At 48.7% G+C, this 21,010-nt stretch overlaps 55 non-coding genes across 55 annotated transcripts; all 55 read right to left on the bottom strand.

The window, feature by feature from the left end:
• Positions 1 to 262: 262 nt before the first annotated feature.
• TRNAI-AAU (transfer RNA isoleucine (anticodon AAU)) lies at positions 263 to 336 on the bottom strand. The gene has a single exon. It is a non-coding gene; the product is annotated as a tRNA-Ile (tRNA).
• Positions 337 to 473: 137 nt separating this feature from the next.
• On the bottom strand, positions 474 to 547 carry TRNAI-AAU (transfer RNA isoleucine (anticodon AAU)). The gene has a single exon. It is a non-coding gene; the product is annotated as a tRNA-Ile (tRNA).
• Positions 548 to 1,103: 556 nt separating this feature from the next.
• Positions 1,104 to 1,177, bottom strand: TRNAI-AAU (transfer RNA isoleucine (anticodon AAU)). The gene has a single exon. It is a non-coding gene; the product is annotated as a tRNA-Ile (tRNA).
• Positions 1,178 to 1,311: 134 nt separating this feature from the next.
• On the bottom strand, positions 1,312 to 1,385 carry TRNAI-AAU (transfer RNA isoleucine (anticodon AAU)). Its single transcript has one exon. It is a non-coding gene; the product is annotated as a tRNA-Ile (tRNA).
• Positions 1,386 to 1,522: 137 nt separating this feature from the next.
• On the bottom strand, positions 1,523 to 1,596 carry TRNAI-AAU (transfer RNA isoleucine (anticodon AAU)). The gene has a single exon. It is a non-coding gene; the product is annotated as a tRNA-Ile (tRNA).
• A 137-nt stretch (positions 1,597 to 1,733) lies between these two features.
• Positions 1,734 to 1,807, bottom strand: TRNAI-AAU (transfer RNA isoleucine (anticodon AAU)). Its single transcript has one exon. It is a non-coding gene; the product is annotated as a tRNA-Ile (tRNA).
• A 137-nt stretch (positions 1,808 to 1,944) lies between these two features.
• TRNAI-AAU (transfer RNA isoleucine (anticodon AAU)) lies at positions 1,945 to 2,018 on the bottom strand. The gene has a single exon. It is a non-coding gene; the product is annotated as a tRNA-Ile (tRNA).
• Positions 2,019 to 2,154: 136 nt separating this feature from the next.
• On the bottom strand, positions 2,155 to 2,228 carry TRNAI-AAU (transfer RNA isoleucine (anticodon AAU)). The gene has a single exon. It is a non-coding gene; the product is annotated as a tRNA-Ile (tRNA).
• Positions 2,229 to 2,364: 136 nt separating this feature from the next.
• On the bottom strand, positions 2,365 to 2,438 carry TRNAI-AAU (transfer RNA isoleucine (anticodon AAU)). Its single transcript has one exon. It is a non-coding gene; the product is annotated as a tRNA-Ile (tRNA).
• A 137-nt stretch (positions 2,439 to 2,575) lies between these two features.
• TRNAI-AAU (transfer RNA isoleucine (anticodon AAU)) lies at positions 2,576 to 2,649 on the bottom strand. The gene has a single exon. It is a non-coding gene; the product is annotated as a tRNA-Ile (tRNA).
• A 137-nt stretch (positions 2,650 to 2,786) lies between these two features.
• TRNAI-AAU (transfer RNA isoleucine (anticodon AAU)) lies at positions 2,787 to 2,860 on the bottom strand. The gene has a single exon. It is a non-coding gene; the product is annotated as a tRNA-Ile (tRNA).
• Positions 2,861 to 2,997: 137 nt separating this feature from the next.
• TRNAV-AAC (transfer RNA valine (anticodon AAC)) lies at positions 2,998 to 3,071 on the bottom strand. The gene has a single exon. It is a non-coding gene; the product is annotated as a tRNA-Val (tRNA).
• Positions 3,072 to 3,206: 135 nt separating this feature from the next.
• Positions 3,207 to 3,280, bottom strand: TRNAL-AAG (transfer RNA isoleucine (anticodon AAU)). Its single transcript has one exon. It is a non-coding gene; the product is annotated as a tRNA-Leu (tRNA).
• A 136-nt stretch (positions 3,281 to 3,416) lies between these two features.
• TRNAI-AAU (transfer RNA isoleucine (anticodon AAU)) lies at positions 3,417 to 3,490 on the bottom strand. The gene has a single exon. It is a non-coding gene; the product is annotated as a tRNA-Ile (tRNA).
• A 137-nt stretch (positions 3,491 to 3,627) lies between these two features.
• TRNAI-AAU (transfer RNA isoleucine (anticodon AAU)) lies at positions 3,628 to 3,701 on the bottom strand. The gene has a single exon. It is a non-coding gene; the product is annotated as a tRNA-Ile (tRNA).
• A 976-nt stretch (positions 3,702 to 4,677) lies between these two features.
• TRNAI-AAU (transfer RNA isoleucine (anticodon AAU)) lies at positions 4,678 to 4,751 on the bottom strand. Its single transcript has one exon. It is a non-coding gene; the product is annotated as a tRNA-Ile (tRNA).
• A 137-nt stretch (positions 4,752 to 4,888) lies between these two features.
• Positions 4,889 to 4,962, bottom strand: TRNAI-AAU (transfer RNA isoleucine (anticodon AAU)). The gene has a single exon. It is a non-coding gene; the product is annotated as a tRNA-Ile (tRNA).
• Positions 4,963 to 5,518: 556 nt separating this feature from the next.
• Positions 5,519 to 5,592, bottom strand: TRNAI-AAU (transfer RNA isoleucine (anticodon AAU)). Its single transcript has one exon. It is a non-coding gene; the product is annotated as a tRNA-Ile (tRNA).
• Positions 5,593 to 6,360: 768 nt separating this feature from the next.
• On the bottom strand, positions 6,361 to 6,434 carry TRNAI-AAU (transfer RNA isoleucine (anticodon AAU)). Its single transcript has one exon. It is a non-coding gene; the product is annotated as a tRNA-Ile (tRNA).
• Positions 6,435 to 6,989: 555 nt separating this feature from the next.
• Positions 6,990 to 7,063, bottom strand: TRNAI-AAU (transfer RNA isoleucine (anticodon AAU)). Its single transcript has one exon. It is a non-coding gene; the product is annotated as a tRNA-Ile (tRNA).
• Positions 7,064 to 7,199: 136 nt separating this feature from the next.
• Positions 7,200 to 7,273, bottom strand: TRNAI-AAU (transfer RNA isoleucine (anticodon AAU)). Its single transcript has one exon. It is a non-coding gene; the product is annotated as a tRNA-Ile (tRNA).
• A 136-nt stretch (positions 7,274 to 7,409) lies between these two features.
• On the bottom strand, positions 7,410 to 7,483 carry TRNAI-AAU (transfer RNA isoleucine (anticodon AAU)). Its single transcript has one exon. It is a non-coding gene; the product is annotated as a tRNA-Ile (tRNA).
• Positions 7,484 to 7,620: 137 nt separating this feature from the next.
• Positions 7,621 to 7,694, bottom strand: TRNAI-AAU (transfer RNA isoleucine (anticodon AAU)). Its single transcript has one exon. It is a non-coding gene; the product is annotated as a tRNA-Ile (tRNA).
• Positions 7,695 to 8,462: 768 nt separating this feature from the next.
• TRNAI-AAU (transfer RNA isoleucine (anticodon AAU)) lies at positions 8,463 to 8,536 on the bottom strand. The gene has a single exon. It is a non-coding gene; the product is annotated as a tRNA-Ile (tRNA).
• Positions 8,537 to 9,091: 555 nt separating this feature from the next.
• TRNAI-AAU (transfer RNA isoleucine (anticodon AAU)) lies at positions 9,092 to 9,165 on the bottom strand. The gene has a single exon. It is a non-coding gene; the product is annotated as a tRNA-Ile (tRNA).
• A 768-nt stretch (positions 9,166 to 9,933) lies between these two features.
• Positions 9,934 to 10,007, bottom strand: TRNAI-AAU (transfer RNA isoleucine (anticodon AAU)). The gene has a single exon. It is a non-coding gene; the product is annotated as a tRNA-Ile (tRNA).
• Positions 10,008 to 10,144: 137 nt separating this feature from the next.
• Positions 10,145 to 10,218, bottom strand: TRNAI-AAU (transfer RNA isoleucine (anticodon AAU)). Its single transcript has one exon. It is a non-coding gene; the product is annotated as a tRNA-Ile (tRNA).
• A 137-nt stretch (positions 10,219 to 10,355) lies between these two features.
• Positions 10,356 to 10,429, bottom strand: TRNAI-AAU (transfer RNA isoleucine (anticodon AAU)). The gene has a single exon. It is a non-coding gene; the product is annotated as a tRNA-Ile (tRNA).
• A 557-nt stretch (positions 10,430 to 10,986) lies between these two features.
• Positions 10,987 to 11,060, bottom strand: TRNAI-AAU (transfer RNA isoleucine (anticodon AAU)). The gene has a single exon. It is a non-coding gene; the product is annotated as a tRNA-Ile (tRNA).
• Positions 11,061 to 11,197: 137 nt separating this feature from the next.
• On the bottom strand, positions 11,198 to 11,271 carry TRNAI-AAU (transfer RNA isoleucine (anticodon AAU)). The gene has a single exon. It is a non-coding gene; the product is annotated as a tRNA-Ile (tRNA).
• A 346-nt stretch (positions 11,272 to 11,617) lies between these two features.
• On the bottom strand, positions 11,618 to 11,691 carry TRNAI-AAU (transfer RNA isoleucine (anticodon AAU)). Its single transcript has one exon. It is a non-coding gene; the product is annotated as a tRNA-Ile (tRNA).
• Positions 11,692 to 11,828: 137 nt separating this feature from the next.
• Positions 11,829 to 11,902, bottom strand: TRNAI-AAU (transfer RNA isoleucine (anticodon AAU)). The gene has a single exon. It is a non-coding gene; the product is annotated as a tRNA-Ile (tRNA).
• Positions 11,903 to 12,039: 137 nt separating this feature from the next.
• On the bottom strand, positions 12,040 to 12,113 carry TRNAI-AAU (transfer RNA isoleucine (anticodon AAU)). Its single transcript has one exon. It is a non-coding gene; the product is annotated as a tRNA-Ile (tRNA).
• Positions 12,114 to 12,250: 137 nt separating this feature from the next.
• TRNAI-AAU (transfer RNA isoleucine (anticodon AAU)) lies at positions 12,251 to 12,324 on the bottom strand. Its single transcript has one exon. It is a non-coding gene; the product is annotated as a tRNA-Ile (tRNA).
• A 137-nt stretch (positions 12,325 to 12,461) lies between these two features.
• TRNAI-AAU (transfer RNA isoleucine (anticodon AAU)) lies at positions 12,462 to 12,535 on the bottom strand. The gene has a single exon. It is a non-coding gene; the product is annotated as a tRNA-Ile (tRNA).
• A 557-nt stretch (positions 12,536 to 13,092) lies between these two features.
• On the bottom strand, positions 13,093 to 13,166 carry TRNAI-AAU (transfer RNA isoleucine (anticodon AAU)). The gene has a single exon. It is a non-coding gene; the product is annotated as a tRNA-Ile (tRNA).
• A 137-nt stretch (positions 13,167 to 13,303) lies between these two features.
• Positions 13,304 to 13,377, bottom strand: TRNAI-AAU (transfer RNA isoleucine (anticodon AAU)). The gene has a single exon. It is a non-coding gene; the product is annotated as a tRNA-Ile (tRNA).
• A 137-nt stretch (positions 13,378 to 13,514) lies between these two features.
• Positions 13,515 to 13,588, bottom strand: TRNAI-AAU (transfer RNA isoleucine (anticodon AAU)). Its single transcript has one exon. It is a non-coding gene; the product is annotated as a tRNA-Ile (tRNA).
• Positions 13,589 to 13,725: 137 nt separating this feature from the next.
• TRNAI-AAU (transfer RNA isoleucine (anticodon AAU)) lies at positions 13,726 to 13,799 on the bottom strand. Its single transcript has one exon. It is a non-coding gene; the product is annotated as a tRNA-Ile (tRNA).
• Positions 13,800 to 14,146: 347 nt separating this feature from the next.
• Positions 14,147 to 14,220, bottom strand: TRNAI-AAU (transfer RNA isoleucine (anticodon AAU)). Its single transcript has one exon. It is a non-coding gene; the product is annotated as a tRNA-Ile (tRNA).
• A 137-nt stretch (positions 14,221 to 14,357) lies between these two features.
• On the bottom strand, positions 14,358 to 14,431 carry TRNAI-AAU (transfer RNA isoleucine (anticodon AAU)). The gene has a single exon. It is a non-coding gene; the product is annotated as a tRNA-Ile (tRNA).
• Positions 14,432 to 14,777: 346 nt separating this feature from the next.
• On the bottom strand, positions 14,778 to 14,851 carry TRNAI-AAU (transfer RNA isoleucine (anticodon AAU)). Its single transcript has one exon. It is a non-coding gene; the product is annotated as a tRNA-Ile (tRNA).
• A 768-nt stretch (positions 14,852 to 15,619) lies between these two features.
• TRNAI-AAU (transfer RNA isoleucine (anticodon AAU)) lies at positions 15,620 to 15,693 on the bottom strand. Its single transcript has one exon. It is a non-coding gene; the product is annotated as a tRNA-Ile (tRNA).
• Positions 15,694 to 16,250: 557 nt separating this feature from the next.
• TRNAI-AAU (transfer RNA isoleucine (anticodon AAU)) lies at positions 16,251 to 16,324 on the bottom strand. The gene has a single exon. It is a non-coding gene; the product is annotated as a tRNA-Ile (tRNA).
• A 137-nt stretch (positions 16,325 to 16,461) lies between these two features.
• TRNAI-AAU (transfer RNA isoleucine (anticodon AAU)) lies at positions 16,462 to 16,535 on the bottom strand. The gene has a single exon. It is a non-coding gene; the product is annotated as a tRNA-Ile (tRNA).
• Positions 16,536 to 16,881: 346 nt separating this feature from the next.
• On the bottom strand, positions 16,882 to 16,955 carry TRNAI-AAU (transfer RNA isoleucine (anticodon AAU)). The gene has a single exon. It is a non-coding gene; the product is annotated as a tRNA-Ile (tRNA).
• Positions 16,956 to 17,092: 137 nt separating this feature from the next.
• TRNAI-AAU (transfer RNA isoleucine (anticodon AAU)) lies at positions 17,093 to 17,166 on the bottom strand. Its single transcript has one exon. It is a non-coding gene; the product is annotated as a tRNA-Ile (tRNA).
• Positions 17,167 to 17,303: 137 nt separating this feature from the next.
• TRNAI-AAU (transfer RNA isoleucine (anticodon AAU)) lies at positions 17,304 to 17,377 on the bottom strand. Its single transcript has one exon. It is a non-coding gene; the product is annotated as a tRNA-Ile (tRNA).
• A 137-nt stretch (positions 17,378 to 17,514) lies between these two features.
• Positions 17,515 to 17,588, bottom strand: TRNAI-AAU (transfer RNA isoleucine (anticodon AAU)). Its single transcript has one exon. It is a non-coding gene; the product is annotated as a tRNA-Ile (tRNA).
• Positions 17,589 to 17,934: 346 nt separating this feature from the next.
• On the bottom strand, positions 17,935 to 18,008 carry TRNAI-AAU (transfer RNA isoleucine (anticodon AAU)). The gene has a single exon. It is a non-coding gene; the product is annotated as a tRNA-Ile (tRNA).
• A 134-nt stretch (positions 18,009 to 18,142) lies between these two features.
• TRNAI-AAU (transfer RNA isoleucine (anticodon AAU)) lies at positions 18,143 to 18,216 on the bottom strand. Its single transcript has one exon. It is a non-coding gene; the product is annotated as a tRNA-Ile (tRNA).
• A 346-nt stretch (positions 18,217 to 18,562) lies between these two features.
• TRNAI-AAU (transfer RNA isoleucine (anticodon AAU)) lies at positions 18,563 to 18,636 on the bottom strand. Its single transcript has one exon. It is a non-coding gene; the product is annotated as a tRNA-Ile (tRNA).
• A 137-nt stretch (positions 18,637 to 18,773) lies between these two features.
• Positions 18,774 to 18,847, bottom strand: TRNAI-AAU (transfer RNA isoleucine (anticodon AAU)). Its single transcript has one exon. It is a non-coding gene; the product is annotated as a tRNA-Ile (tRNA).
• A 137-nt stretch (positions 18,848 to 18,984) lies between these two features.
• On the bottom strand, positions 18,985 to 19,058 carry TRNAI-AAU (transfer RNA isoleucine (anticodon AAU)). Its single transcript has one exon. It is a non-coding gene; the product is annotated as a tRNA-Ile (tRNA).
• A 137-nt stretch (positions 19,059 to 19,195) lies between these two features.
• TRNAI-AAU (transfer RNA isoleucine (anticodon AAU)) lies at positions 19,196 to 19,269 on the bottom strand. The gene has a single exon. It is a non-coding gene; the product is annotated as a tRNA-Ile (tRNA).
• Between the last annotated feature and the right edge of the window lie 1,741 nt (positions 19,270 to 21,010).

Below are 21,010 nucleotides of genomic sequence, written 5' to 3'. Positions count from 1 at the left end.
CTAGCTGAACACCCGACAACAGGTGACGGCCAGTAGAACACAATAAAAACACTGGCCTGCGCAGGGATCGAACCTACGACCTTCGCGTTATTTGCACGACGCTTCATCTGACTGAGCTAGCAGGCCGCAGTAGCGAGCGCGGCTTCTAACACTGGGCATACGCCTCGGTACACATTCGGTCATCATCAATAAATTGGTCTTTAAATTGTCTAGCTACACACCTGACACCAGGTGACGGCCAGTAGAACAAAATAAGAAGTACTGGCCTGCGCAGGGATCGAACTTACGACCTTCACGTTATTAGCACGACGCTCTAACCGACTGAGCTAGCAGGCCGAATTAGCGCGTGCGGCTTCTAACACTGGGCATACGCCTTCGGTACTCATTCGGTCATCATCAATAAATTGGTCTTTAAATTGTCTAGCTACACACCCGACACCAGGTGACGGCCAGTAGAACACAATAAAAAATACTGGCCTGCGCAGGGATCGAACCTACGCCCTTCGCGTTATTAGCACGACGCTCTAACCGACTGAGCTAGCAGGCCGGAGTAGCGAGTGCAGCTTCTAACACTGGGCATACACCTTCCGTACACATTCGGTCATCATCATTAAATTGGTCTTTAAATTGTCTAGATACACACCCGACACCAGATGACGGCCAGTAGAACACAATAAAAATACTTTTCTGTGCAGGGATCGAACCTAAGACCTTCGCGTTATTAGCACGACGCTCTAACCGACTGAGCTAGCAGGCCGCAGTAGCGAGTGCGGCTTCTAACACTGGGCATACGCCTTCGGTACATATTCGGTCATCATCAATAAATTGGTCTTTAAATTGTCTAGCTGAACACCCGACACCAGGTGACGGCCAGTAGAACACAATAAAAAATACTGGCCTGCGCAGGGATCGAACCTACGACCTTCGCGTTATTTGCTCGAGCTTCAACTGACTGAGCTAGCAGGCCGCAGTAGCGAGCGCGGCTTCTAACACTTGGCATACGCCTCGGTACACATTCGGTTATCATCAATAAATTGGTCTTGAAATTGTCTAGCTGAACACCCGACACCAGGTGACGGCCAGTAGAACACAATAAAAAGTACTGGCCTGCGCAGGGACCTAACCTACGACCTTCGCGTTATTAGCACGACGCTCTAACCGACTGAGCTAGCAGGCCGCAGTAGCGAGTGCGGCTTCTAACACTGGGCATACGCCTTCGGTACACATTCGGTCATCAATAAATTGGTCTTTAAATTGTCTAGCTACACACCTGACACCAGGTGACGGCCAGTAGAACAAAATAAAAAGTACTGGCCTGCCCAGGAATCGAACTTACGACCTTCACGTTATTAGCACGACGCTCTAACCGACTGAGCTAGCAGGCCGAATTAGCGAGTGCGGCTTCTAACACTGGGCATACGCCTTCGGAACACATTCGGTCATCACCAATAAATTGGTTTTTAAATTGTCTGGCTACACACCTGACACCACGTGACGGCCAGTAGAACACAATAAAAAGTACTGGCCTGCGCAGGGATCAAACCTACGACATTCGCGTTATTACCACGACGCTCTAACCAACTGAGCTAGCAGGCCGCAGTAGCGAGTGCGGCTTCTAACACTGGGCATACGCCTTCGGTACATATTCGGTCATCATCAATAAATTGGTCTTTAAATTGTCTAGCTGAACACCCGACACCAGGTGACGGCCAGTAGAACACAATAAAAAATACTGGCCTGCGCAGGGATCGAACCTAAGACCTTCGCGTTATTAGCACGACGCTCTAACCGACTAAGCTAGCAGGCCGCAGTAGCGAGTGCGGCTTCTAACACTGGGCATACGCCTTCGGTACACATTCGGTCATCATCAATAAATTGGTCTTTAAATTGTCTAGCTGCACACCCGACACCAGGTGATGGCCAGTAGAACACAATAAAAAATACTGGCCTGCGCAGGGATCGAACCTACGACCTTCGCGTTATTTGCACGACGCTTCAACTGACTGAGCTAGCAGGCCGCAGTAGCGAGCGCGGCTTCTAACACTGGGCATACACCTCGGTACACATTCGGTCATCATCAATAAATTGGTCTTTAAGTTGTCTAGCTACACACCTGACACCAGGTGACGGCCTGTAGAACACAATAAAAAGTACTGGCCTGCGCAGGGATCGAACCTACGACCTTCGCGTTATTAGCACGACGCTCTAACCGACTGAGCTAGCAGGCCGGAGTTACCAGTGCGGCTTCTAACACTGGGCATACGCCTTCGGTACACATTCGGTCGTCATCAATAAATTGGTCTTTAAAAATTCTAGCTGCACAGCCGAAACCAGGTGACGGCCATTAGAACACAATAAATGTAGTGGCCTGCGCAGGCATCGAACCTACGACCTTCGCATTATTAGCACGACGCTCTATCCGACTGAGCTAGCAGGCCGGATTAGAGAGTGCGGCTTCTAACACTGGGCATACACCTTCGGTACACATGCGGTCATCATCATTAAATTGGTCTTTAAATTGTCTGGCTACACACCTGACACCACGTGACGGCCAGTAGAACACAATAAAAAGTACTGGCCTGCGCAGGGATCAAACCTACGACATTCGCGTTATTACCACGACGCTCTAACCAACTGAGCTAGCAGGCCGCAGTAGCGAGTGCGGCTTCTAACACTGGGCATACGCCTTCGGTACATATTCGGTCATCATCAATAAATTGGTCTTTAAATTGTCTAGCTGAACACCCGACACCAGGTGACGGCCAGTAGAACACAATAAAAAGTACTGGCCTGCGCAGGGATCGAACCTACGACCTTCGCATTATTAGCACGACGCTCTAACCGACTGAGCAAGCAGGCCGCAGTAGCGAGTGCGGCTTCTAACACTGGGCATACGCCTTCGGTACACATTCGGGCATCATCAATAAATTGGTCTTTAAAAATTCTAGCTACACACGCGTTACCAGGTGACGGCCAGTAGAACACAATAAAAAGTACTGGCCTGCGCAGGGATCGAACCTACGACCTTCGCGTTGTTAGCACGATGCTCTAACCGACTGAGCTAGCAGGCCGGAGTAGCGAGTGCGGCTTCTAACACTGGGCATACGCCTCGGTACACATTCGGTCATCATCAATAAATTGGTCTTTAAATTGTCTAGATACACACCCGACACCAGGTGACGGCCAGTAGAACACAATAAAAACACTGGCCTGCGCAGGGATCGAACCTACGACCTTCGCGTTCTTAGCACGACGCTGTAACCGACTGAGCTAGCAGGCCGGAGTAGCGAGTGCAGCTTCTAACACTGGGCATACGCCTCGGTACACATTCGGTCATCATCAATAAATTGGTCTTTAAATTGTCTGGCTACACACCTGACACCACGTGACGGCCAGTAGAACACAATAAAAAGTACTGGCCTGCGCAGGGATCAAACCTACGACCTTCGCGTTATTAGCACGACGCTCTAACCGACTGAGCTAGCAGGCCGCAGTAGCGAGTGCGGCTTCTAACACTGGGCATACGCCTTCGGTACATATTCAGGCATCATCAATAAATTGGTCTTTAAATTGTCTAGCTGAACACCCGACACCAGGTGACGGCCAGTAGAACACAATAAAAAATACTGGCCTGCGCAGGGATCGAACCTACGACCTTCGCGTTATTTGCACGATGCTTCAACTGACTGAGCTAGCAGGCCGCAGTAGCGAGCGCGGCTTCTAACACTGGGCATACGCCTCGGTACACATTCGGTTATCATCAATAAATTGGTCTTGAAATTGTCTAGCTGAACACCCGACACCAGGTGACGGCCAGTAGAACACAATAAAAAATACAGACCTGCGCAGGGATTGAACCTACGATCTTCGCGTTATTAGCATGACGCTCCAACTGACTGAGCTAGCAGGCCGGAGTAGCGAGTGCAGCTTCTAACACTGGGCATACACCTTCGGTACACATTCGGTCATCATCATTAAATTGGTCTTTAAATTGTCTAGATACACACCCGACACCAGATGACGGCCAGTAGAACACAATAAAAATACTTTTCTGTGCAGGGATCGAACCTAAGACCTTCGCGTTATTAGCACGACGCTCTAACCGACTGAGCTAGCAGGCCGCAGTAGCGAGTGCGGCTTCTAACACTGGGCATACGCCTTCGGTACATATTCGGTCATCATCAATAAATTGGTCTTTAAATTGTCTAGCTGAACACCCGACACCAGGCGACGGCCAGTAGAACACAATAAAATATACTGGCCTGCACAGGGATCGAACCTACGACCTTCGCGTTATTTGCACGACGCTTCAACTGACTGAGCTAGCAGGCCGCAGTAGCGAGCGCGGCTTCTAACACTGGGCATACGCCTCGGTACACATTCGGTTATCATCAATAAATTGGTCTTGAAATTGTCTAGCTGAACACCCGACAACAGGTGACGGCCAGTAGAACACAATAAAAACACTGGCCTGCGCAGGGATCGAACCTACGACCTTCGCGTTATTTGCACGACGCTTCATCTGACTGAGCTAGCAGGCCGCAGTAGCGAGCGCGGCTTCTAACACTGGGCATACGCCTCGGTACACATTCGGTCATCATCAATAAATTGGTCTTTAAATTGTCTAGCTACACACCTGACACCAGGTGACGGCCAGTAGAACAAAATAAGAAGTACTGGCCTGCGCAGGGATCGAACTTACGACCTTCACGTTATTAGCACGACGCTCTAACCGACTGAGCTAGCAGGCCGAATTAGCGCGTGCGGCTTCTAACACTGGGCATACGCCTTCGGTACTCATTCGGTCATCATCAATAAATTGGTCTTTAAATTGTCTAGCTACACACCCGACACCAGGTGACGGCCAGTAGAACACAATAAAAAATACTGGCCTGCGCAGGGATCGAACCTACGCCCTTCGCGTTATTAGCACGACGCTCTAACCGACTGAGCTAGCAGGCCGGAGTAGCGAGTGCAGCTTCTAACACTGGGCATACACCTTCCGTACACATTCGGTCATCATCATTAAATTGGTCTTTAAATTGTCTAGATACACACCCGACACCAGATGACGGCCAGTAGAACACAATAAAAATACTTTTCTGTGCAGGGATCGAACCTAAGACCTTCGCGTTATTAGCACGACGCTCTAACCGACTGAGCTAGCAGGCCGCAGTAGCGAGTGCGGCTTCTAACACTGGGCATACGCCTTCGGTACATATTCGGTCATCATCAATAAATTGGTCTTTAAATTGTCTAGCTGAACACCCGACACCAGGTGACGGCCAGTAGAACACAATAAAAAATACTGGCCTGCGCAGGGATCGAACCTACGACCTTCGCGTTATTTGCTCGAGCTTCAACTGACTGAGCTAGCAGGCCGCAGTAGCGAGCGCGGCTTCTAACACTTGGCATACGCCTCGGTACACATTCGGTTATCATCAATAAATTGGTCTTGAAATTGTCTAGCTGAACACCCGACACCAGGTGACGGCCAGTAGAACACAATAAAAAATACAGACCTGCGCAGGGATTGAACCTACGACATTCGCGTTATTAGCACGACGCTCCAACTGACTGAGCTAGCAGGCCGCAGTAGCGAGTGCAGCTTCTAACACTGGGCGTACGCCTCGGTACACATTCGGTCATCATCAATAAATTGGTCTTTAAATTGTCTAGCTACACTCCTGACACCAGGTGACGGCTAGTAGAACACAATAAAAAGTACTGGCCTGCGCAGGGATCGAACCTACGACCTTCGCTTTATTTGCACGACGCTCCAACTTACTGAGCTAGCAGGCTGCAGTAGCGAGCGCGGCTTCTAACACTGGGCATACGCCTTCGGTACACATTCGGTCATCATCATTAAATTGGTCTTTAAATTGTCTAGATACACACCCGACACCAGGTGACGGCCAGTAGAACACAATAAAAAATACTGCCCTGCACAGGGATCGAACCTACGACCTTCGCTTTATTTGCACGACGCTCCAACTTACTGAGCTAGCAGGCTGCAGTAGCGAGCGCGGCTTCTAACACTGGGCATACGCCTTCGGTACACATTCGGTCATCATCAATAAATTGGTCTTTAAATTGTCTAGATACACACCCGACACCAGGTGACGGCCAGTAGAACACAATAAAAAATACTGCCCTGCACAGGGATCGAACCTACGACCTTCGCTTTATTTGCTCGACGCTCCAACTTACTGAGCTAGCAGGCCGCAGTAGCGAGTGCGGCTTCTAACACTGGGCGTACGCCTCGGTACACATTCGGTCATCATAACTAAATTGGTGTTTAAATTGTCTAGCTACACACCTGACACCAGGTGACGGCTAGTAGAACACAATAAAAAGTACTGGCCTGCGCAGGGATCGAACCTACGACCTTCGCGTTATTAGCACGACGCTCTAACCGACTGAGCTAGCAGGCCGGAGTAGCGAGTGCAGCTTCTAACACTGGGCATACACCTTCGGTACACATTCGGTCATCATCATTAAATTGGTCTTTAAATTGTCTAGATACACACCCGACACCAGATGACGGCCAGTAGAACACAATAAAAATACTTTTCTGTGCAGGGATCGAACCTAAGACCTTCGCGTTATTAGCACGACGCTCTAACCGACTGAGCTAGCAGGCCGCAGTAGCGAGTGCGGCTTCTAACACTGGGCATACGCCTTCGGTACATATTCGGTCATCATCAATAAATTGGTCTTTAAATTGTCTAGCTGAACACCCGACACCAGGTGACGGCCAGTAGAACACAATAAAAATACTGGCCTGCGCAGAGATCGAACCTACGACCTTCGCGTTATTTGCTCGAGCTTCAACTGACTGAGCTAGCAGGCCGCAGTAGCGAGCGCGGCTTCTAACACTTGGCATACGCCTCGGTACACATTCGGTTATCATCAATAAATTGGTCTTGAAATTGTCTAGCTGAACACCCGACACCAGGTGACGGCCAGTAGAACACAATAAAAAATACAGACCTGCGCAGGGATTGAACCTACGACATTCGCGTTATTAGCACGACGCTCCAACTGACTGAGCTAGCAGGCCGCAGTAGCGAGTGCAGCTTCTAACACTGGGCGTACGCCTCGGTACACATTCGGTCATCATCAATAAATTGGTCTTTAAATTGTCTAGCTACACTCCTGACACCAGGTGACGGCCAGTAGAACAAAATAAAAAGTACTGGCCTGCCCAGGAATCGAACTTACGACCTTCACGTTATTAGCACGACGCTCTAACCGACTGAGCTAGCAGGCCGAATTAGCGAGTGCGGCTTCTAACACTGGGCATACGCCTTCGGAACACATTCGGTCATCACCAATAAATTGGTTTTTAATTTTCTAGCTACACACCTGACACCAGGTGACGGCCAGTAGAACACAATAAAAAGTACTGGCCTGCGCAGGAATCGAACCTACGACCTTCGCGTTATTAGCACGACGCTCTAACCGACTGAGCTAGCAGGCCGGAGTAGCGAGTGCGGCTTCTAACACTGGGCATACACCTTCGGTACACATTCGGTCATCATCATTAAATTGGTCTTTAAATTGTCTAGATACACACCAGACACCAGGTGACGGCCAGTAGAACACAATAAAAAATACAGACCTGCGCAGGGATTGAACCTACGACATTCGCGTTATTAGCACGACGCTCCAACTGACTGAGCTAGCAGGCCGCAGTAGCGAGTGCAGCTTCTAACACTGGGCGTACGCCTCGGTACACATTCGGTCATCATCAATAAATTGGTCTTTAAATTGTCTAGCTACACTCCTGACACCAGGTGACGGCTAGTAGAACACAATAAAAAGTACTGGCCTGCGCAGGGATCGAACCTACGACCTTCGCTTTATTTGCACGACGCTCCAACTTACTGAGCTAGCAGGCTGCAGTAGCGAGCGCGGCTTCTAACACTGGGCATACGCCTTCGGTACACATTCGGTCATCATCATTAAATTGGTCTTTAAATTGTCTAGATACACACCCGACACCAGGTGACGGCCAGTAGAACACAATAAAAAATACTGCCCTGCACAGGGATCGAACCTACGACCTTCGCTTTATTTGCACGACGCTCCAACTTACTGAGCTAGCAGGCTGCAGTAGCGAGCGCGGCTTCTAACACTGGGCATACGCCTTCGGTACACATTCGGTCATCATCAATAAATTGGTCTTTAAATTGTCTAGATACACACCCGACACCAGGTGACGGCCAGTAGAACACAATAAAAAATACTGCCCTGCACAGGGATCGAACCTACGACCTTCGCTTTATTTGCACGACGCTCCAACTTACTGAGCTAGCAGGCCGCAGTAGCGAGTGCGGCTTCTAACACTGGGCGTACGCCTCGGTACACATTCGGTCATCATAACTAAATTGGTCTTTAAATTGTCTAGCTACACACCTGACACCAGGTGACGGCTAGTAGAACACAATAAAAAGTACTGGCCTGCGCAGGGATCGAACCTACGACCTTCGCGTTATTAGCACGACGCTCTAACCGACTGAGCTAGCAGGCCGGAGTAGCGAGTGCAGCTTCTAACACTGGGCATACACCTTCGGTACACATTCGGTCATCATCATTAAATTGGTCTTTAAATTGTCTAGATACACACCCGACACCAGATGACGGCCAGTAGAACACAATAAAAATACTTTTCTGTGCAGGGATCGAACCTAAGACCTTCGCGTTATTAGCACGACGCTCTAACCGACTGAGCTAGCAGGCCGCAGTAGCGAGTGCGGCTTCTAACACTGGGCATACGCCTTCGGTACATATTCGGTCATCATCAATAAATTGGTCTTTAAATTGTCTAGCTGAACACCCGACACCAGGTGACGGCCAGTAGAACACAATAAAAATACTGGCCTGCGCAGAGATCGAACCTACGACCTTCGCGTTATTTGCTCGAGCTTCAACTGACTGAGCTAGCAGGCCGCAGTAGCGAGCGCGGCTTCTAACACTTGGCATACGCCTCGGTACACATTCGGTTATCATCAATAAATTGGTCTTGAAATTGTCTAGCTGAACACCCGACACCAGGTGACGGCCAGTAGAACACAATAAAAAATACAGACCTGCGCAGGGATTGAACCTACGACATTCGCGTTATTAGCACGACGCTCCAACTGACTGAGCTAGCAGGCCGCAGTAGCGAGTGCAGCTTCTAACACTGGGCGTACGCCTCGGTACACATTCGGTCATCATCAATAAATTGGTCTTTAAATTGTCTAGCTACACTCCTGACACCAGGTGACGGCTAGTAGAACACAATAAAAAGTGCTGGCCTGCGCAGGGATCGAACCTACGACCTTCGCTTTATTTGCACGACGCTCCAACTTACTGAGCTAGCAGGCTGCAGTAGCGAGCGCGGCTTCTAACACTGGGCATACGCCTTCGGTACACATTCGGTCATCATCATTAAATTGGTCTTTAAATTGTCTAGATACACACCCGACACCAGGTGACGGCCAGTAGAACACAATAAAAAATACTGCCCTGCACAGGGATCGAACCTACGACCTTCGCTTTATTTGCACGACGCTCCAACTTACTGAGCTAGCAGGCTGCAGTAGCGAGCGCGGCTTCTAACACTGGGCATACGCCTTCGGTACACATTCGGTCATCATCAATAAATTGGTCTTTAAATTGTCTAGATACACACCCGACACCAGGTGACGGCCAGTAGAACACAATAAAAAATACTGCCCTGCACAGGGATCGAACCTACGACCTTCGCTTTATTTGCACGACGCTCCAACTTACTGAGCTAGCAGGCCGCAGTAGCGAGTGCGGCTTCTAACACTGGGCGTACGCCTCGGTACACATTCGGTCATCATAACTAAATTGGTCTTTAAATTGTCTAGCTACACACCTGACACCAGGTGACGGCTAGTAGAACACAATAAAAAGTACTGGCCTGCGCAGGGATCGAACCTACGACCTTCGCGTTATTAGCACGACGCTCTTACCGACTGAGCTAGCAGGCCGAATTAGCGAGTGCGGCTTCTAACACTTGGCATACGCCTTCGGTACACTTTCGGTCATCATCAATAAATTGGTCGTTAAATTGTCTAGCTGAACACCCGACACGAGGTGACGGCCAGTAGAACAAAATAAGAAGTACTGGCCTGCGCAGGGATCGAACTTACGACCTTCACGTTATTAGCACGACGCTCTAACCGACTGAGCTAGCAGTCCGAATTAGCGCGTGCGGCTTCTAACACTGGGCATACGCCTTCGGTGCACATTCGGTCATCATCAATAAATTGGTCTTTAAATTGTCTAGCTACACACCCGACACCAGGTGATGGCCAGTAGAACACAATAAAAAATACTGGCCTGCGCAGGGATCGAACCTACGACCTTCGCGTTATTAGCACGACGCTCTAACCGACTGAGCTAGCAGGCCGGAGTAGCGAGTGCAGCTTCTAACACTGGGCATACACCTTCGGTACACATTCGGTCATCATCATTAAATTGGTCTTTAAATTGTCTAGATACACAACCGACACCAGATGACGGCCAGTAGAACACAATAAAAATACTTTTCTGTGCAGGGATCGAACCTAAGACCTTCGCGTTATTAGCACGACGCTCTAACCGACTGAGCTAGCAGGCCGCAGTAGCGAGTGCGGCTTCTAACACTGGGCATACGCCTTCGGTACATATTCGGTGATCATCAATAAATTGGTCTTTAAATTTTCTAGCTGAACACCCGACACCAGGTGACGGCCAGTAGAACACAATAAAAAATACTGGCCTGCACAGGGATCGAACCTACCACCTTCGCGTTATTTGCACGACGCTTCAACTGACTGAGCTAGCAGGCCGCAGTAGCGAGCGCGGCTTCTAACACTGGGCATACGCCTCGGTACACATTCGGTTATCATCAATAAATTGGTCTTGAAATTGTCTAGCTGAACACCCGACAACAGGTGACGGCCAGTAGAACACAATAAAAAATACTGGCCTGCGCAGGGATCGAACCTACGACCTTCGCGTTATTAGCACGACGCTCCAACTGACTGAGCTAGCAGGCCGCAGTAGCGAGTGCGGCTTCTAACACTTGGCATACGCCTTCGGTACACATTCGGTCATCATCAATAAATTGGTCTTTAAATTGTCTAGCTACACACCTGACACCAGGTGACGGCCAGTAGAACACAATAAAAAGTACTGGCCTGCGCAGGGATCGAACCTACGACCTTAGCGTTATTAGCACGACGCTCTAACTGACTGAGCTAGCAGGCCGGAGTAGCGAGTGCGGCTTCTAACACTGGGCATACACCTTCGGTACACATTCGGTCATCATTATTAAATTGGTCTTTAAATTGTATAGATACACACCCGACACCAGGTGACGGCCAGTAGAACACAATAAAAATACTGGCCGGCGCAGGGATCGAACCTACGACCTTCGCTTTATTTGCACGACGCTCCAACTTACTGAGCTAGCAGGCTGCAGTAGCGAGCGCGGCTTCTAACACTGGGCATACGCCTCGGTACACATTCGGTCATCATCAATAAATTGGTCTTTAAATTGTCTAGCTGAACACCCGACACCAGGTGACGGCCAGTAGAACACAATAAAAAGTACTGGCCTGCGCAGGGATCGAACCTTCGACCTTCGCGTTATTAGCACGACGCTCTAACCGACTGAGCTAGCCGGCCGGAGTAGCGAGTGCGGCTTCTTACACTGGGCATACGCCTTCGGTAGACATTCGGTCATCATCATTAAATTGGTCTTTAAATTGTCTAGATACACACCCGACACCAGGTGACGGCCAGTAGAACACAATAAAAACCACTGGCCTGCGCAGGGATCGAACCTACGACCTTCGCGTTATTAGCACGACGCTCTAACCGACTGAGCTAGCAGGCCGAATTAGCGAGTACGGCTTCTAACACTCGGCATACGCCTTCGGTACACATTCGGTCATCATCAATAAATTGGTCTTTAAGTTGTCTAGCTACACACGCGACACCAGGTGACGGCCAGTAGAACACAATAAAAAGTACTGGCCTGCGCAGGGATTTAACCTACGACCTTCGCGTTATTAGCACGACGCGCTAACCGACTGAGCTAGCACGCCGGAGTAGAGAGTGCGGCTTCTAACACTGGGCATACGCCTTCGGTACACATTCGGTCATCATCATTAAATTGGTCTTTAAATTGTCTAGATACACACCCGACACCAGGTGACGGCCAGTAGAACACAATAAAAAATACTGGCCTGCGCAGGGATCGAACCTACGACCTTCGCGTTATTAGCACGACGCTCTCACCGACTGAGCTAGCAGGCCGTAGTAGCGAGTGCAGCTTCTAACACTGGGCATACACCTTCGGTACACATTCGGTCATCATCATTAAATTGGTCTTTAAATTGTCTAGATACACACCCGACACCAAGTGACGGCCAGTAGAACACAATAAAAAATACTGGCCTGCGCAGGGATCGAACCTACGACCTTCGCGTTATTAGCACGACGCTCTAACCGACTGAGCTAGCCGGCCGGAGTAGCGAGTGCGGCTACTAACACTGGGCATACACCTTCGGTACACATTCGGTCATCATCATTAAATTGGTCTTTAAATTGTCTAGATACACACCCGACACCAGATGACGGCCAGTAGAACACAATAAAAAATACTTGCCTTTGCAGGGATCGAACCTAAGACCTTCGCGTAATTAGCACGACGCTCTAACCGACTGAGCTAGCAGGCCGTAGTAGCGAGTGCAGCTTCTAACACTGGGCGTACGCCTCGGTACACATTCGGTCATCATCAATAAATTGGTCTTTAAATTGTCTAGCTACACACCTGACACCAGGTGACGGCCAGTAGAACACAATAAAAAATACTTGCCTTTGCAGGGATCGAACCTAAGACCTTCGCGTAATTAGCACGACGCTCTAACCGACTGAGCTAGCAGGCCGTAGTAGCGAGTGCAGCTTCTAACACTGGGCGTACGCCTCGGTACACATTCGGTCATCATCAATAAATTGGTCTTTAAATTGTCTAGCTACACACCTGACACCAGGTGACGGCCAGTAGAACACAATAAAAAATACTGGCCTGCGCAGGGATCGAACCTACGACCTTCGCGTTATTAGCACAACGCTCTAACCGACTGAGCTAGCAGGCCGCAGTAGCGAGTGCGGCTTCTAACACTGGGCATACGCCTTCGGTACACATTCGGTCATCATCAATAAATTGGTCTTTAAATTGTCTAGCTACGCACGCGTTACCAGGTGACGGCCAGTAGAACACAATAAAAAGTACTGGCCTGCGCAGGGATCGAACCTATGACCTTCGCGTTATTAGCACGATGCTCTAACCGACTGAGCTAGCACGCCGGATTAGAGAGTGTGGCTTCTAACACTGGGCATACACCTTCGGTACACATTCGGTCATCATCATTAAATTGGTCTTTAAATTGTCTAGATACACACCCGACACCAGGTGACGGCCAGTAGAACACAATAAAAAATACTGGCCTGCGCAGGGATCGAACCTACGACCTTCGCGTTATTTGCACGACGCTCTAACCGACTGAGCTAGCAGGCCGTAGTAGCGAGTGCAGCTTCTAACACTGGGCATACACCTTCGGTACACATTCGGTCATCATCATTAAATTGGTCTTTAAATTGTCTAGATACACACCCGACACCAAGTGACGGCCAGTAGAACACAATAAAAAATACTGGCCTGCGCTGGGATCGAACCTACGACCTTCGCGTTATTAGCACGACGCTCTAACCGACTGAGCTAGCCGGCCGGAGTAGCGAGTGCGGCTACTAACACTGGGCATACACCTTCGGTACACATTCGGTCATCATCATTAAATTGGTCTTTAAATTGTCTAGATACACACCCGACACCAGATGACGGCCAGTAGAACACAATAAAAAATACTTGCCTTTGCAGGGATCGAACCTAAGACCTTCGCGTAATTAGCACGATGCTCTAACCGACTGAGCTAGCAGGCCGTAGTAGCGAGTGCAGCTTCTAACACTGGGCGTACGCCTCGGTACACATTCGGTCATCATCAATAAATTGGTCTTTAAATTGTCTAGCTACACACCTGACACCAGGTGACGGCCAGTAGAACACAATAAGAAATACTGGCCTGCGCAGGGAACGAACCTACGACCTTCGCGTTATTAGCACGACGCTCTAACCGACTGAGCTAGCAGGCCGGAGCAGCGAGTGCGGCTTCTAACACTGGGCATACGCCTTCGGTACTCATTCGGTCATCATCAATAAATTGGTCTTTAAATTGTCTAGCTACACACCCGACACCAGGTGACGGCCAGTAGAACACAATAAAAAATACTGGCCTGCGCAGGGATCGAACCTACGCCCTTCGCGTTATTAGCACGACGCTCTAACCGACTGAGCTAGCAGGCCGCAGTAGCGAGTGCGGCTTCTAACACTGGGCATACGCCTTCGGTACATATTCAGTCATCATCAATAAATTGGTCTTTAAATTGTCTAGCTGAACACCCGACACCAGGTGACGGCCAGTAGAACACAATAAAAAATACTGGCCTGCGCAGGGATCGAACCTACGACCTTCGCGTTATTTGCACGAGCTTCAACTGACTGAGCTAGCAGGCCGCAGTAGCGAGCGCGGCTTCTAACACTTGGCATACGCCTCGGTACACATTCGGTTATCATCAATAAATTGGTCTTGAAATTGTCTAGCTGAACACCCGACACCAGGTGACGGCCAGTAGAACACAATAAAAAATACAGACCTGCGCAGGGATTGAACCTACGACATTCGCGTTATTAGCACGACGCTCCAACTGACTGAGCTAGCAGGCCGCAGTAGCGAGTGCAGCTTCTAACACTGGGCGTACGCCTCGGTACACATTCGGTCATCATCAATAAATTGGTCTTTAAATTGTCTAGCTACACTCCTGACACCAGGTGACGGCTAGTAGAACACAATAAAAAGTACTGGCCTGCGCAGGGATCGAACCTACGACCTTCGCTTTATTTGCACGACGCTCCAACTTACTGAGCTAGCAGGCTGCAGTAGCGAGCGCGGCTTCTAACACTGGGCATACGCCTTCGGTACACATTCGGTCATCATCATTAAATTGGTCTTTAAATTGTCTAGATACACACCCGACACCAGGTGACGGCCAGTAGAACACAATAAAAAATACTGCCCTGCAAAGGGATCGAACCTACGACCTTCGCTTTATTTGCACGACGCTCCAACTTACTGAGCTAGCAGGCTGCAGTAGCGAGCGCGGCTTCTAACACTGGGCATACGCCTTCGGTACACATTCGGTCTTCATCAATAAATTGGTCTTTAAATTGTCTAGATACACACCCGACACCAGGTGACGGCCAGTAGAACACAATAAAAAATACTGCCCTGCACCGGGATCGAACCTACGACCTTCGCTTTATTTGCACGACGCTCCAACTTACTGAGCTAGCAGGCCGCAGTAGCGAGTGCGGCTTCTAACACTGGGCGTACGCCTCGGTACACATTCGGTCATCATAAATAAATTGGTCTTTAAATTGTCTAGCTACACACCTGACACCAGGTGACGGCTAGTAGAACGCAATAAAAAGTACTGGCCTGCGCAGGGATCGAACCTACGACCTTCGCGTTATTAGGACGACGCTCTTACCGACTGAGCTAGCAGGCCGGAGTAGCGAGTGCAGCTTCTAACACTGGGCATACACCTTCGGTACACATTCGGTCCTCATCATTAAATTGGTCTTTAAATTGTCTAGATACACAACCGACACCAGATGACGGCCAGTAGAACACAATAAAAATACTTTTCTGTGCAGGGATCGAACCTAAGACCTTCGCGTTATTAGCACGACGCTCTAACCGACTGAGCTAGCAGGCCGCAGTAGCGAGTGCGGCTTCTAACACTGGGCATACGCCTTCGGTACATATTCGGTCATCATCAATAAATTGGTCTTTAAATTGTCTAGCTGAACACCCGACACCAGGTGACGGCCAGTAGAACACAATAAAAAATACTGGCCTGCACAGGGATCGAACCTACCACCTTCGCGTTATTTGTACGACGCTTCAACTGACTGAGCTAGCAGGCCGCAGTAGCGAGCGCGGCTTCTAACACTGGGCATACGCCTCGGTACACATTCGGTTATCATCAATAAATTGGTCTTGAAATTGTCTAGCTGAACACCCGACAACAGGTGACGGCCAGTAGAACACAATAAAAAATACTGGCCTGCGCAGGGATCGAACCTACGACCTTCGCGTTATTAGCACGACGCTCCAACTGACTGAGCTAGCAGGCCGCAGTAGCGAGTGCGGCTTCTAACACTTGGCATACGCCTTCGGTACACATTCGGTCATCATCAATAAATTGGTCTTTAAATTGTCTAGCTACACACCTGACACCAGGTGACGGCCAGTAGAACACAATAAAAAGTACTGGCCTGCGCAGGGATCGAACCTACGACCTTAGCGTTATTAGCACGACGCTCTAACTGACTGAGCTAGCAGGCCGGAGTAGCGAGTGCGGCTTCTAACACTGGGCATACACCTTCGGTACACATTCGGTCATCATTATTAAATTGGTCTTTAAATTGTATAGATACACACCCGACACCAGGTGACGGCCAGTAGAACACAATAAAAATACTGGCCGGCGCAGGGATCGAACCTACGACCTTCGCTTTATTTGCACGACGCTCCAACTTACTGAGCTAGCAGGCTGCAGTAGCGAGCGCGGCTTCTAACACTGGGCATACGCCTCGGTACACATTCGGTCATCATCAATAAATTGGTCTTTAAATTGTCTAGCTGAACACCCGACACCAGGTGACGGCCAGTAGAACACAATAAAAAGTACTGGCCTGCGCAGGGATCGAACCTTCGACCTTCGCGTTATTAGCACGACGCTCTAACCGACTGAGCTAGCCGGCCGGAGTAGCGAGTGCGGCTTCTAACACTGGGCATACGCCTTCGGTACACATTCGGTCATCATCATTAAATTGGTCTTTAAATTGTCTAGATACACACCCGACACCAGGTGACGGCCAGTAGAACACAATAAAAACCACTGGCCTGCGCAGGGATCGAACCTACGACCTTCGCGTTATTAGCACGACGCTCTAACCGACTGAGCTAGCAGGCCGAATTAGCGAGTACGGCTTCTAACACTCGGCATACGCCTTCGGTACACATTCGGTCATCATCAATAAATTGGTCTTTAAGTTGTCTAGCTACACACGCGACACCAGGTGACGGCCAGTAGAACACAATAAAAAGTACTGGCCTGCGCAGGGATTTAACCTACGACCTTCGCGTTATTAGCACGACGCGCTAACCGACTGAGCTAGCACGCCGGAGTAGAGAGTGCGGCTTCTAACACTGGGCATACGCCTTCGGTACACATTCGGTCATCATCATTAAATTGGTCTTTAAATTGTCTAGATACACACCCGACACCAGGTGACGGCCAGTAGAACACAATAAAAAATACTGGCCTGCGCAGGGATCGAACCTACGACCTTCGCGTTATTAGCACGACGCTCTCACCGACTGAGCTAGCAGGCCGTAGTAGCGAGTGCAGCTTCTAACACTGGGCGTACGCCTCGGTACACATTCGGTCATCATTAATAAATTGGTCTTTAAATTGTCTAGCTACACACCTGACACCAGGTGACGGCCAGTAGAACACAATAAAAAATACTTGCCTTTGCAGGGATCGAACCTAAGACCTTCGCGTAATTAGCACGACGCTCTAACCGACTGAGCTAGCAGGCCGTAGTAGCGAGTGCAGCTTCTAACACTGGGCGTACGCCTCGGTACACATTCGGTCATCATCAATAAATTGGTCTTTAAATTGTCTAGCTACACACCTGACACCAGGTGACGGCCAGTAGAACACAATAAAAAATACTGGCCTGCGCAGGGATCGAACCTACGACCTTCGCGTTATTAGCACAACGCTCTACCCGACTGAGCTAGCAGGCCGCAGTAGCGAGTGCGGCTTCTAACACTGGGCATACGCCTTCGGTACACATTCGGTCATCAATAAATTGGTCTTTAAATTGTCTAGCTACGCACGCGTTACCAGGTGACGGCCAGTAGAACACAATAAAAAGTACTGGCCTGCGCAGGGATCGAACCTACGACCTTCGCGTTATTAGCACGATGCTCTAACCGACTGAGCTATCACGCCGGATTAGAGAGTGCGGCTTCTAACACTGGGCATACACCTTCGGTACACATTCGGTCATCATCATTAAATTGGTCTTTAAATTGTATAGATACACACCCGACACCAGGTGACGGCCAGTAGAACACAATAAAAATACTGGCCGGCGCAGGGATCGAACCTACGACCTTCGCTTTATTTGCACGACGCTCCAACTTACTGAGCTAGCAGGCTGCAGTAGCGAGCGCGGCTTCTAACACTGGGCATACGCCTCGGTACACATTCTGTCATCATCAATAAATTGGTCTTTAAATTGTCTAGCTGAACACCCGACACCAGGTGACGGCCAGTAGAACACAATAAAAAGTACTGGCCTGCGCAGGGATCGAACCTTCAACCTTCGCGTTATTAGCACGACGCTCTAACCGACTGAGCTAGCCGGCCGGAGTAGCGAGTGCGGCTTCTTACACTGGGCATACGCCTTCGGTACACATTCGGTCATCATCATTAAATTGGTCTTTAAATTGTCTAGATACACACCCGACACCAGGTGACGGCCAGTAGAACACAATAAAAACCACTGGCCTGCGCAGGGATCGAACCTACGACCTTCGCGTTATTAGCACGACGCTCTAACCGACTGAGCTAGCAGGCCGAATTAGCGAGTACGGCTTCTAACACTCGGCATACGCCTTCGGTACACATTCGGTCATCATCAATAAATTGGTCTTTAAGTTGTCTAGCTACACACGCGACACCAGGTGACGGCCAGTAGAACACAATAAAAAGTACTGGCCTGCGCAGGGATTTAACCTACGACCTTCGCGTTATTAGCACGACGCGCTAACCGACTGAGCTAGCACGCCGGAGTAGAGAGTGCGGCTTCTAACACTGGGCATACGCCTTCGGTACACATTCGGTCATCATCATTAAATTGGTCTTTAAATTGTCTAGATACACACCCGACACCAGGTGACGGCCAGTAGAACACAATAAAAAATACTGGCCTGCGCAGGGATCGAACCTACGACCTTCGCGTTATTAGCACGACGCTCTCACCGACTGAGCTAGCAGGCCGTTTTTTTTTTTTTTTTTCTTTATTGCCGGCTTCGCACAAAAGAAATACAATTTACGATCACATTTAAACAAGTTTAAAAAACACCAGCCTGGCTGTGACTGGTTTCATTTAAAACTGCTTCATTGTAGCCAACACATTCAACAACGACACCCATTCGGGTCTTTCTTCTCTGGAAGATAACACGTCTCTTATGTATACAATACTTTCCGTGAAGTATTCATGCGCACATCGGGCATCTTTATCTACGTGTCTTACTGCCATTCTAGTTCGCCACACGCTGTGAAGCACAAGCAACATAAACATATCATAAGGCACACCATCCTCATTTTCTACAGCCAAGAATCTAATACCGTGTGGTGTGATAGGCAAGTCCTTTTTCAAAGTACGCTGCAGAATGTCCCACAGAAAAACAGCATCCCAGCAATCAAGAAAAATGTGGTTGACAGTCTCGGGTTTCTTACAGATAAGGCAGTCCATCGACCACGGAACAAAGAAACCCTTTTCTTGTAACCATGGTTTTACGGGCAATGTTCCGCTGTGCAGCTGAAAAAAAAATGTCTTTGCACTTGCGCGTACGGTCATCATTTTCACTCTCTTCAATACGTCACGTTCAGCACCAACCTGGTATACTGATCTGTAGATAGGCTGAGGCAGCATTACGTCACGTAAATCTCTGTAAAGACGTTTTCTCTTTACAACAGATAAATATTCCATTGAAAATCTCACTCTCAGTATTTCATATGCCATTATAACTTCTCTTAAATATCCGCGTAGGTTACATTTCACAGACATACTTGATACCACATAATCAGGAATCTTATTAGAAAGTACAATTTGTAGAAATGTTCTCACAAACGGGTTACATTGGTCGCGTAAAAAAATATATCTAGACACAATTTGCTTGAGGAAGAGGTGAGCCAATCCTAAACCGCCATTTCTTAGTGAATGAAATAAGTTTGTTCGACTCGTACGCTCCCAAACCGACCCCCAAACAAACACAGCTAAGACTCGATGCAATTTCTGCACATTTGCTCTCGACATAAATAGGAACTGCAGAACATACCATACTTTGCAAACAATAAACCAATTGCATGCAGTCGCTCTAGAAAACATAGAAAGTTCCCTACCACCCCAGTTTCTTGTCTTCTCACGAGTGCTCTCACATATCTCTTTCCAGTAATCATCCGTGTTTTTGTAATGCTGGAGGGGTACTCCGAGATACTTCGTCGGTACAAGTGACCAGTTCATATTTGCAAAGTTTTGTGGGGTGGTCTCCCAAGAACCATGCCACAAGCCTAGGCATTTGTCCCAGTTTACTGCACTGCCTGTCATCTTGCAAAAAAAGGCCACATGACGTATCACTTCACTGACACTTTCCTTATCGCTACAAAACACGGCGATATCGTCGGCATATGTTAGCATTTTAACTTCACTGTTCATTAGCTGGTACCCTTTTATTGTTTCATTGCTAATAATCTTCATGCAGAAAGGTTCCATATATATTGCAAATAATAAAGCCGAAATGGGATCACCTTGCCGCACACCGTTTGTCACTTGAAAGCTTTCAGTAAGTCGCCCATTAATTACAATACTCGTAAAGCACTCTCTATAGGCCATTTTTACCCCGTCCAAAATGACAGACCCTACATTAACATATTCTAATATCAAAAAAAGGATATCATGATTTACACGGTCAAAGGCTTTTTCCAGATCTAATTGCAACATTGCAACCTTGCTACC

Source organism: Rhipicephalus microplus, chromosome X (assembly GCF_043290135.1).
Source record: "Rhipicephalus microplus isolate Deutch F79 chromosome X, USDA_Rmic, whole genome shotgun sequence".
In the NCBI taxonomy this organism is placed as follows: Eukaryota; Metazoa; Arthropoda; class Arachnida; order Ixodida; family Ixodidae; genus Rhipicephalus; species Rhipicephalus microplus.
Note: the sequence above shows the minus strand (reverse complement) of the source record. Positions and strands in the feature narration are given on the sequence as shown.